Below are 11,753 nucleotides of genomic sequence, written 5' to 3'. Positions count from 1 at the left end.
GAGGTCCTGCAGCAAGGGGTGTGCCATGCCCTCCCAAGGGGGCAGGGAAGGGTCAAGGCTGAGGCGCTCTGAAGAGGGGAGGGACAGAAAGGCCTGCTGTTTGCCCAGGAGCTGAGCAGACACTAGGGCCCTTGTCCTGGGGCAGTGGGGGAGGCTTCTGGCCAGATGGAGAGCAGCCGGGGGAGAGGAGGGACTCCTGGGCTGAGCAATCAGCCTCTTCCTCCCACACCCCCACTGAACTCCCGGGACTCTCTTCCTCTCCAGCCCAAAAGGAAGAGAGGAGCCTTACTGAGGCCTGTTGAAGCCCAGCCCCCACTCCCACCCAGACATCAGAACATCTGGAGGCAGTCCCAGGGTGCTCAGAAGCACCCCAAGTTGTTGAGCAAGGTGCTGCCTTCCTGAGGCACCGATGCTGTAAAACCCTCTGGGTCTGGGTGGTCAAAGCTGGACAGGCTTTTCTCTGGAAGGGGCCCTCCTGGTCTGCAGGGAGCAAACCCAGTCTCAGACCTTCAGGGCAGGCTGGTGAGGAGGGCTGCGTTCAGCCATTTGACAGATACTTGTTGAGTCTGTGCTCTGTGCTGGCCATTCTACAGGGGCAGCAGGTTGACAGCTCCCTTAGGGCCTAAGCACCCTGGTCGCCATGGCACCCAGCTCCTGCCCAGCCCCTGACCCAGAGCAGACCTTGGACAAACATGGGCTGGGCAAGCTGAACCTCAGCAGCTTCTTCTTTGGTTGGCATTGCTGAGATTCTATACCCTCTTTCTAAACGTAGCCACACCCAGGAGCGGCCCCCAGCACATCAGTCAGCCCTCAGTATTTGTCCAGGGTTGGCTGGGGTAGCTAAGAGGAAGGCTTTCCCAACACTTGGAGCAGGAGCCAGGAAGGGGAAACTATTGACAGACCGCTGCCAACACCTGTTGCCCACCCCTAGGTGGTGCTATGGCTGCATGAGTGCACTTACTCCGGCCTCCTCCCTGCCCCATTTTACAGATGAGAAAACTGAGGCTCGCACAGCCAAGGGGACTTCAAGGCAATCAAACAGCTAATGGATCATTCCCATTCAACAGACAGAGGGGAAACTCGACTATCTAAGTGGCTGCTGAAGGTTGTACAGCTGGTAAGGTGTCCCCATGTTGCAGATAAGGAAAGCTCAGGGCGGTGGAGGGATTTTCTCAGTGCCACACAGCTAGTAAGTGACAGAGTTGGGACCCAAGCTCAGGCCTGCCTGACCCCCAGAGCATCCTGGCTTAATTTTCCTTTTGCAGAAGGAATCTGGGAGGGGAATCTGCTCACTCATGAGTGTTGCTCAGCAGAGGGTGGTTCCTACGCCCTCACAGACCCTGCCTGGAACTCCTTTTCAGTGGTGGCTGGGAGGAGCCTCTCACCATTGGGACAGGGACCCTACCAAGGCCTGTCCCTCCATTTAGATCTTTCCTCTGACTTCACCGTCCAGCGGGCCTGGTCCGGCTCCCTCCATCCTGAGCCAGGTGGGCCTCCATGCCCCAGGATGGGCCCTCTCTGAGCACCACCGTCTGTGGGCCACATGCAGGCGGCACCTGCCCTGATTCCTGCAGACTCCAGCACCAACCACCATGATGCATTAGCTCTCCCGTTGTCCCAACAGACAAAATGCACAGCAGGAGGGAAAGAAGTTAGACATCAGGGAGGACTTCCAGGTTGTCACAGATGGAAGATGCAGGGACCCCGGATGACAGAGGTTGTGGAGTTCTTTAAAAGAGGAATATGCCAGGCTGCCCGAGTAAAAACCCAAATTCAGGGGTTCCAAATTAATTAGCTTCCTTTGGCTTCTCCAGCTCCCTCCCCTTAGGGCCTGAATGATGGGATGGGAACTGGAAGGCTGCCTCCAGAACCTGTTCAGACCTCTGACCAGGGCACACCCAGCAGCTCACACTGTTCACATTCAGAGCCAATAAGAATGAGCATTTCCTGAACCTTACTACGGTCTCTCTATGCCTCTATCAATGCATTTGATCTTCAAGTGGCCCTAGGGAAGGGGCACTGCTATTATGTCCACCTAAAAGGTGAGGAAACCAAGGCCCAAGGCCTTTTCCAGAACTCTCCATCTTCCCAATGTCTGTTCATCCTTCAGGACTCAGCTTAAGTGTCCCCCTCCCCAACAGGTCACACCAAGGGCCTCTGCTCTCCGCAGGGCAGTCAATGCACAAGGACCACCACCAGGCTCTCCAGGGCAACCTGCCACCTCCTAGCTCTCCACCTTGAACAGACAACTTCCCTAAACCTCAGTTCCCTTATCTGTCAAGTGGGGATAATGAAGTACCAACCATAGGGGATGGTGGTGAGAATTCGCCAAGATGACAGACATCTCTGATGTACCCTTGACTCATGTCCAAGGCCCCAGCTTCCTGCAGCTCAGAGCTCTGGTAACGGGCTCTCTTGTCTTCATCCAGCTCCAGACTTGCTCGGCCAACAGACGGGGGATCAGGAGGCTGGGTCTTGGAGACATGGAGTGCCGAGGGCTGAGGGCAGGACCCAGATGAGGCAGGCACCAAGGATACCCTGGCCCTGGCCATATAGGGACCAGGGTGGAGGTGACACCCAGCAGCTCATCTGTCAGGTGCTTGGTTGGTCATGGCCATGAGGTTAAGCCAAGTAGTTCCTATTTACCTCTTGGGGTCAGAGGGAGGGGGTGCCATCCTGTCTCAGCTTCCCCAGTGCATTCTGAGAGCCCAGGGAGTCACCTCCTGGCTTTGGGTCTAGTGGAGGAGGAGCTCAGTCTGGGTGACAAGGTGGGAAGGGGACTAAGAGAAGGATCAGGAACAATTTAAGGGTAACGTTTGGATTACTATTGCTGCGTAACAAATTATCCAAAACTTCGTAGCATGAAAAAAACCACCATTTTATTTTGCTCAGAGTTTTATGAGTCGGGAATTTGGGAAAGGCCTGCTAGGCAGCTCTCACTTAGGGTCTCATATGATTGCTATCAGATGTTGGCTGGGGCTGGAGGCATCTGAAAGGCTCAGCTGGGCTGGCTGAGCAGGACAGTTCCCTCCCATGGCTGGGAGCTCAGCTGGGGCTGTGGATGAGGCTACTGCCATGTGGCCTCTCCAGCCACATTGGCAGTCTTAGGGTGGTCTGACTTCTCACATGGGCTCTGGCTTATCCCAGAGCAACTGTCCTAAGAGAAGCAGGAGGAACCTAGGTGGCCTTTTATAACGTAGTTTCCACAGTCACAGAGTAGCACTTCCACTGTATTTTATTGGTGGAAGCAGCCACAGCCCTCCCAGATTCAAGGGGAGAAGGACATAGGTCCCACCACTCCCTGGGAAGAGTGCCAAAGGACGTTGGGACCATGCTTTTTTATTGAGAGAGAGAGAGAGCGTGCGTGCAAGTGTAAGCAATGAAGGGGCAGAGAGGGAGACAGAGGATCCAGAGTGGGTTCCAAGCTGATAGCAAAGAGTCCGATGCAGGGTTCAAACCCACAAACTGTGAGATCACGACCTGAGCCGAAGCCAGCTGCTTAACCAGCTGAGCTAGCCAGGTGCCCCTATTTATTTTTTAATTTAAATTTTAGTTAACATACAGTGCAATATTGGTTTCAGGAGTAGACTCCAGGGATTCATCACTTACATGCAACACCCAGTGCTCATCACAAGTGTCCTCCTTAGTACCCATCACCCATCTCGTCCTTCTCCACCTACCTACCTCCCTCCCTCTGTCAACCCTCCGTTTGTTGTCTGTCTTTAAGAGCCTCATGTGGTTTCCTTCTCCACTTCTCTCCGCCTTCCCATGTATTCATCTGTTTTGTTTCTTAAAGGGACCATGCTTTTAAACTACTAGAGGTAACATCTCAGAATGGGTCTCTCCCTGTGCTAACTGGGACCTCACAGGTTATAGGCCCTGAGGGATAGCAAGAGACCTTAGGCCAGCACCCATCCTACAGATTTGAAGACTGGGGTCCTGGGAGTGCAGAGCTTGGCTCTCAGCACGCGCCTTGGTCCCATCCTGCCTGTCTCTGACAGTGAAGGTCAAGGAGTGCTCAGGCCCTGAGGCCCAGGCCCGGTCAGGGACTTGGAGAGGCTTGTGGGGGAATGCATATGCCCAAGGGGTATGTAAGAGTGTGCATGCGTGTGTACAAGCACTGGCATGTGTGGATGAACAGGGGAGGATCATTTCACTTACTTACTATTGTGCCTTGTTAGCAAACTCCCCTCTTCTAGGGACCCAGATTTTGCAGTGCAGTGGAAAAGGTGAGGCAGGACCATAGGGAGGAAAGGGCTTCAGGAGGAAGGGGCCAAGTCAAGAGTGTGTGCTGGGCAAGAAAGAGGCCTGTGGGGGTCAGAGGGGCTAAGACTCTGGTCCTGGGGTCTCGGGGTTCAGGGCTCCCAAGAAGCTGACAACAGCTAATCATCAGAAACCCTTGACAGTTTCCTGGCAGCACAGGGAAGCACCTGCTGGGAGAGGGTGGAGACTTGAGGGGTCAGGGAGGCCTGGAGAAGCCCATGGTCCTCAGCCCCCACCCTGAGGCCAAGAGGTGAGACACCTCTTCAGTACCCTGCCTGTCCCCAAAGCTGCTCTAGGCCTCCAGTAGCCCATACCACAGTAGCCCAAGGCGAAGCAGCCAAGGCAGACCAGTGTCCCAGTGTGTGGCAGCCTGTCACCCAGTCTCTTTCATCGCCTCCAGGGCAGGGACTTGTCCACAGCCAGACTCCCAACAGGCTCTCAACAGACATTTGTTGATTGAATGGGGAGTAGGTGCATGCTGGAGTTGGTGTGGGGCTGGGGTCTGCCCTGGCCCCTGGCCCTTGCTCCTTCGCTCAGCCTCCAGGCAGGGTGGCTGCTGCAGCCACTCCCTAGCCCACTCCAGAGACCCACCCAGGTCCTCAGCCACTTCCCAGGCAGCAGACATGTTCAGCCCTACAGGCCTCTGGAAGGAGGCAGCTTATCAGAGGGGAAAGGACACTTTGTTCAGGCCCGGCCATCTGCCTGGGCTGGGGGCGCCTTGTTCAGGCCTGGCAGGCAGAGCAAGGCACTCCCTGTAGTCAGATTCCAGCAAACAGATGGGGATGGAAGGCCTGGAGAGGGCAGATTCACAAGGCTCTGTGCCCCAGGCCATGCCAGGACCTCGGGGCCCCTCTCAGAGGTCCACTCAGGCCCTCCCTTCCCCTCTGCAATTCTACCTTCTCTCCATTTGTCTCCTACCTCTCTGACTCCTGATTAGATTTTTCACTTACTCGCTCCATTCGTTCATTTAAGCAACATTTAAGGACGACTTGGAAGGTGCTAGTAAGGTTCTAGACCCTGGGGACATGGCAGCCAGCAAAACAGGCAACCATGCCTCATGAAGCTTACATCCCAGTTGAGAGACAATAAGCACAAAGATAAATGAAATATGCGATATGTTAGATGATGAAGGTGCTCTGAAGAAAATAAAGCAGGGCAGGAGCACAGGGAGAGAGCCAGGTGCAGGGGATGAAGGGGAAGAGATGATTTTTTTTTCAACATACGGTGGTTAAGAAATATCCCTCCCTCCCTCCCCCTGGGGCGCCTGGGTGGCTTAGTCAGTTGGGTGACCAACTTTGGCCCAGGTCATGATCTCACAGTTTATGAGCTCGAGCCCCGTGTCAGGCTCTGTGCTGACAGCTCAGAGCCTGGAGCCTGCTTCAGATTCTGCGTCTCCACCTTTCTCTGCCCCTCCCATGCTCATGCTCCGTCTCTCTCTGTCTCTCAATAATAAATAACACGTTTAAAAAAAAAAATTTTTTTAACTTTTTTAACGTTATTTATTTTTGGGACAGAGAGAGACAGAGCATGAACGGGGGAGGGGCAGAGAGAGAGGGAGACACAGAATCGGAAACAGGCTCCAGGCTCTGAGCCATCAGCCCAGAGCCTGACGCGGGGCTCAAACTCACGGACCGCGAGATCGTGACCTGGCTGAAGTCTGACGCTTAACCAACTGCACCACCCAGGCGCCCCCCAAATTTTTTTTAAAGAAATATCCCCTGAGAAGGTGACAGCTAAGCAAAGGCCTCAAGGATGTAAGGAAGTTCCTCACCTAAATTCCTCGAGGCAGATCCTCCAAGGCAGCGGGAATAGCAAATGCAAAGGCCCTGAAGCCAGAGAGAGATGATTTTGCGCAAGGCACAGCAAAGAGACCAGTGAGGCCCGAGCACATAGGGCAAGGAGGGCAGCAGGAGATGGGGTCAGAGACCAACAGACAGCCGGATGAGGAGGGGCCTCATCGGCCTGGGGAAAGGACTCTGGCTCACACTCAGGTGATGGGGAGCCAGTGCAGGGCTCCGAACAGAGGATTTACCTTTCAAAATAACAATAGCTCGTGCTACATAGTGTCTAATATGTATCAGCCACTTTTCTAAACACCAAACATGTATTAGCCCATTTAATCCTAATAACCTTTATTAAAGATGAGGAAACTGACCAGAGAGAGTTCTCTACACACTAGATGTTAGTAGCACCCTACTCCAACTGGTGACAAACCAAAAACGTCTCCGGACGTTGCCAAATGGTTCCTGGCAGACAGCATTGCCCCCAACCCAGAACGACTACCCAAGTGTCCTCCTGTCCACCCCATCTGCCACTGTCCCAGCTCAGGCCCACACCCCTCTCACTATGACGATTGTGACAGCTTCCTAATTGGCCAGGCGGCCTCCTGTCCTCTCCACTCCATCCCCCATGGTGCATCTTGACATACCACTCTCCCAGCTTTCAGCGATCTATGAATCCCAGTGCCCTGAGGATAAACACCAAGCCATTTAGGATGGTATTCATGGTCCTATATAATCCGGCTCCTGCCTATCTCTCTGGCAATATCCTTGAACCCTCTCTTCCCACTGGCCCCCACCATTCAGTCTAGCAGCATGTGTTGAGCCTACTGTGTGCCAGCCACCATGGTGGGCACTGCTGACAGAGAGACCAGACCCCTGCCTTCACTGTATATGTGTCCAGGGTTGGGGAGAGCAGGTGAACTCGCGGGTCCTGTTTGTCCCTGGCCAGGGAGATGTGAGCGCTCCAGGAGAAGAGGTGTTGGAGCTGAGCTGTACAGGATGGGCAGGAGTTGTCAAGAGGAAGCAGAAAAGACCCAGCAGTCGTGGGGCAGAAGCTTTGAGAGGATGGGGAAGATGTGTCTGTGATGTGGGGCCCCAGGAAAGGCCCTGAGAGAGCCAGTGTGAAGAGGGATGGATGGCGAGGAACAAAGGACTAAGCATGAACAGGTGGACCGAACAAGGAGGCCCAGGAGAGCAGTCCAGGGTGGTTCCGGGAGGTGGAAAGCAGGGTTGTGGTGCAGGCTGAACACCTTCCCCTCACCACAGGATTCTCCTGGCAGGCGTGCCCTTCCCCCCTTGCTTTATCTAATTTCGCCTCCTCTTGCAAGCCCAAATCACAAATGGTTGCCGCCTCCTTGAAGCCTTCTGGATTCCTCCCTGATGGAATTACGATCTCCCTCCTCTGTGCTCTCCAAACCTGGTATTACAGGAATATTATCATCTGATTTTATGGCAGGGGTCCGATGTTACCCCACACTTCCGACTGTGAATTTCATGTAGGCAAGGAGGTGTCTTTTTTCTTCTTAAGTTTCTCCAAGATATAGTCCTTTACCTATTAATTATGCATCTTCTTTACAGTGATTTGTTTTTATATTTATTTTTGAGACAGAGAGGGAGAGAGAGAGCGCGAGCGAGCGAGAGCACACGAGTGGGGGAGGGGCAGAGAGAAAGGGGAGACAAGAGGATCCCAAGCGGCTCTGCGCTGACAGCAGAGAGCCCCCCTTGTGGGGCTCGAACTCCCAAACCGTGAAATCAAGCCCTGAGCCAAAGAGGGACGCTCAACCGACTGAGGCACCGAGGCGCCCCAGGGAGGTGTCTTTTATCCTTGGTCTCCTGATGAATTAAATCCAACTGCCTTCAGCAGAGGTAGCCCGGACAGGCTTCGAGGCCTCAGGGAGCGGAAACACCCTGCGGTTCAGTGGCTCCCGCGCTGGCCCAGGTGCGCACGGTCGGCGCGCCGCGGGGCCTCCAGATGGCAGGGGTGTCGTGGCCGGGCTGCATTTGATGCGCCTCGGTGCGCGAACGCGCGGCCCGCGCCAACGGACTCCTCCCGTCCTAGCGCTGCAATCGCCCACACGTGACCGGGGCCGCCTCCTTGCCTTCCGCAGGCCCTTCCCGGATCCATGCCCGGGCCGCCCCTCTCCGCCCTCTGGGGCGGGGCTGGGAGGTGCCACCGCGGGAGCCACTGGCTGAACACTGCACGGAGGTGCGGGCCAGGGGGCGCTCCCTGGTGAGAAAGACCCCCCACACACACCCCCACCCCTAGCGACGCCCAGGACCCTTGTAATAATTACAGCAGCCGGTGAGGCCACCTGCCTCACGACCTAAGTGGCCTCCCAGCTTCAGTCCCTGCCCCCTATAGTCTCTTCCCCCCTCAGCAGCCAAGGAAGACTTTTAAAAACTGTAAACCACATTGGGGCACCTGGGTGGCTCAGATGGTTAAGCGAGGGACTTCAGCCCAGGTCATGATCTCATGGTTTGTGGGTTCAAGCCCGGAGTCGGGCTCTGTGCTGACAGCTCAGAGCTTGGAGCCTGCTTCGGATTCTGTATCTCCTTCTCTCTCTGCCCCTCCCCCTCCATCGCTCACGCTCTGTCTCTCTGTGTCTCTCAAAACTGAATAAATATTAAAAAATAAATTATAGGGGCGCCTGGGTGGCTCAGTCGGTTGAGCGTCCGACTTCAGCTCAGGTCATGATCTCACAGCTGGTGGGTTCGAGCCCCGCATCCGGCTCTGTGCTGACAGCTCGGAGCCTGGATTCTGCTTTGGATTCTGTGTCTTCCTCTCTCTCTGCCCCCAAGCCACTCGCATTCTGTCTCTGTCTCTCTCAAAAATAAATAAACATTAAAAAATTAAAAAAATTAAAAAAAATAAATTATAAACTGTAAACCATATCATGTCACTCCTTGCTCTGACCAAATAAGCCCTAAAAACCCAGATGGGCAAAATACTTCCCTAACTCCTGACCTCACCTCTTACTCCCCCTCCTACTCACTCCTCTCTGGCTCAGCCACAAGGGTCTACTTCCAGTTCCTCAAACACCTGTGCCTGCTCCTGCCTCAGGGCACTTGCGCTTGCTGTTCCCCCTGCTGTAATGCCCTTTCCCCACCCCCACCCCCCCAAGGCTCCCTCTTTCTCACTTCCTCCTGGCCCCTGCTTCTACGTGATCCCCTCAGAGCTGCCTTTCCCACCCCAACACTCTTATCTAAAACAGCATCCCATTCCCCAGCTCCCAGCGTCATCTTTCTTCATAGTACTTGTCGCTCCCTAATGTGTTATCTGTTTATTGTCTCTCCTACTAGCAATATAATAAATGCTAAAAAAAAAAAAAAAAAAAAAAAAGGTTTTGTACATCTTGTTCTGTGCTCTATTCCCCAGTGCCTACAATAGGAATGGGATGTAGTAGAAGCTTAATAAATATTTGTTCTGTGCCAAATAGCACTTCATTCGGCCCACAAGAGAAGCCCTGTGATTTGTCCATTGTGCAAATTGGAAACTGAGATTCAGAGGGGTATGGGACCCTCCACCAGCACTGGAGCTGAGGCTCCAGGCTCCAACCCAGTGAGTCTCTCCTCTCTGCCTCTCTGTTCTCCATTTCGTGTCCTACCTGGAAAAGAATACAGGTGGTTTCACCCTTCTCTTGTCCCAGGATAGGCAAGACTGACAACCAGTGACTCAGAGCCCAAGGCAGCATTCTCCTCAAAGGACCTGCCCAGGAGCCCACAGGGAGAGAGTCCCCCCCCCCATCTCCCCAGGAAGGCAGGCCCAGCTTTGACCTGACCACTTTTCCCTGGGACCATCTGTTCACCCCCTCCCCCAGTTACCTCCTCTCTCCTTCTTTTCAGCCACCTTGGGCCCCCAAAATACCCTCAGAATAATCTGGGGGCTGCTTATCTTACCTTTATACCCCCAGAGATACAGCAAGATAGAGACAGTGACACAGAAAGAAAGCGTGGTGGGGGAGTGGGGGAGCACAAGCCAGAGATACACATGCAGAGACAGGAGAGAGACAGGAGAAGATGGGAAAGATGAGAAACCCAAAAGAGCAGAGACCTGACAAGTTCCAAAATAATGGCTCCACTCAAACCCGCAGCCCAACCTGGGGCCACTGCCAACCCAATAGGGCCTTTTGAGTGAATTAGAGAGATGCACCCTGGTCGAGTTCCAGAGCCCTCTGGCCTTTGAGCCAAGCACACTGGTACAGGGCCCAAGCCACAGAGCGGTGCAGAGCAGCCCTCCCTTGCCATCTGCCCAAGGAGGGAAGGCAAATTTCAATGACACCGGGTCCTCAGGTTTGACCCGCAGATGCGTCCATACAGTGGTCCCTGGAAGCCTCTCAGACACTTCAGGATCTCTCCCCGTGGGCCATGAGCCTGAACCCAGCTCTCTGCACTTCCTCACTGGCGCTTCCCTAACAGCAGGTCCTTGGGCCATGTCACCCCTGCCTAAACCAGTCCCACCCACAGAAACCAGCCCAGGATTCCCAGGGGCCAGGACAAGGCCCTCATGCCTGTGCCAGTGCACAGACCCCCTTCTTGCTCGCATAGGCCACCTCCTAGCATCATAGACCTTCTTCTCTGTAGTTCATAGGAATTTCGCCCCCGCCCCCGGTGGGTGGGGGCATGACCCTCCCTCAACAGAAAGGGCAAGAGAGAAGCAGAGAGGGGAGCCATCACCTAAGAGTCTCCCATACTAAATCAAGATTCCTGCCGCCTCAATCCCCAGCAGCCATACCCTTGTGGGGGCTGAGAAGGAAATGCTCCCTCCCCAGGAGCACAGGTGACCTATGAGTGGACACTTGGCTCACACAGGCAGCCAAGGAGCCTGAGCTGCCAGTGGGGACCCAGCCTACCCCAACCGAATGTGGGGCTGCCTGTGTACTCCACTGGCTGGCCCTACCCACAGGGCAACGGGGGAGGGCAGGAGCTCTGTCCTGCAGCGCTCTGGGCCCTGGGATTCCCCACTCAAGCCTGGGCATGGCCTGGAACAAAGTCATGGCCTGTTAGGATGGGGGAGGGAGAGGAAATATCCTCTCCATGGGGTCAGTGAGGAGTGCTACATCTGTGCCGGGGGAGATCGAGGGTCCAGGTGGAACCAGGGGACCCCCACAGGCCACTGTCTAAGGCCCCCACCCTTCCCCATAGCCAAGACTCTGGAGGAAATAATTAGGGCATAGGTGAGTCATAGGGTCACAAGGCTGCTTCCTGGCTGACTCAGGCAGGGGCAGTCAGATGGGCTTTTCCATCAGGATCTTCCCCAGCCCAGAGCCTGAGTCAAGGATTCCAGGTGAGCAACACCTCCTGGTATCCAAACTGGGCTTCGCCCTCCCTGATGCTGGATCCCTGAAAAGCCAGGTATGAGGGTGTGCCCTTCCATGGCCGGTAAGGGCACAGGATCGTGCACCCCCAACTCAAGCCTATCCTTGCTTCTGGGATTTAGAGTTGGGTCTTCTAGATGTCGGGACCTCCCTCTGACCAGGATCCCCAGAGGCACCTGGCAGTGAGCATGGCATAGAGGGGCCATGACCAGGGGCAGCAGGTTGAGGCCCTGACCCCCACCCCTGTAGCAGGGGCCCTCAGCATCATCCCAGGGCCTCCTACCTGTCCCCCAGCCAGCCCTCCAAGCAGGTCCCTGTGGCCCCAGGGCCGCTTTCCTGGCTTTGTCCCTGTGCTGGTTGGGCAGGAAGTTCCTGCTGGAGAATTCCCGGATCC

The sequence above is a fragment of the Puma concolor genome, chromosome B2, assembly GCF_028749965.1.
Source record: "Puma concolor isolate L17-30 chromosome B2, mPumCon1.1.hap2, whole genome shotgun sequence".
Classification (NCBI taxonomy): Eukaryota; Metazoa; Chordata; class Mammalia; order Carnivora; family Felidae; genus Puma; species Puma concolor.
This window is presented reverse-complemented; position numbering follows the sequence as displayed.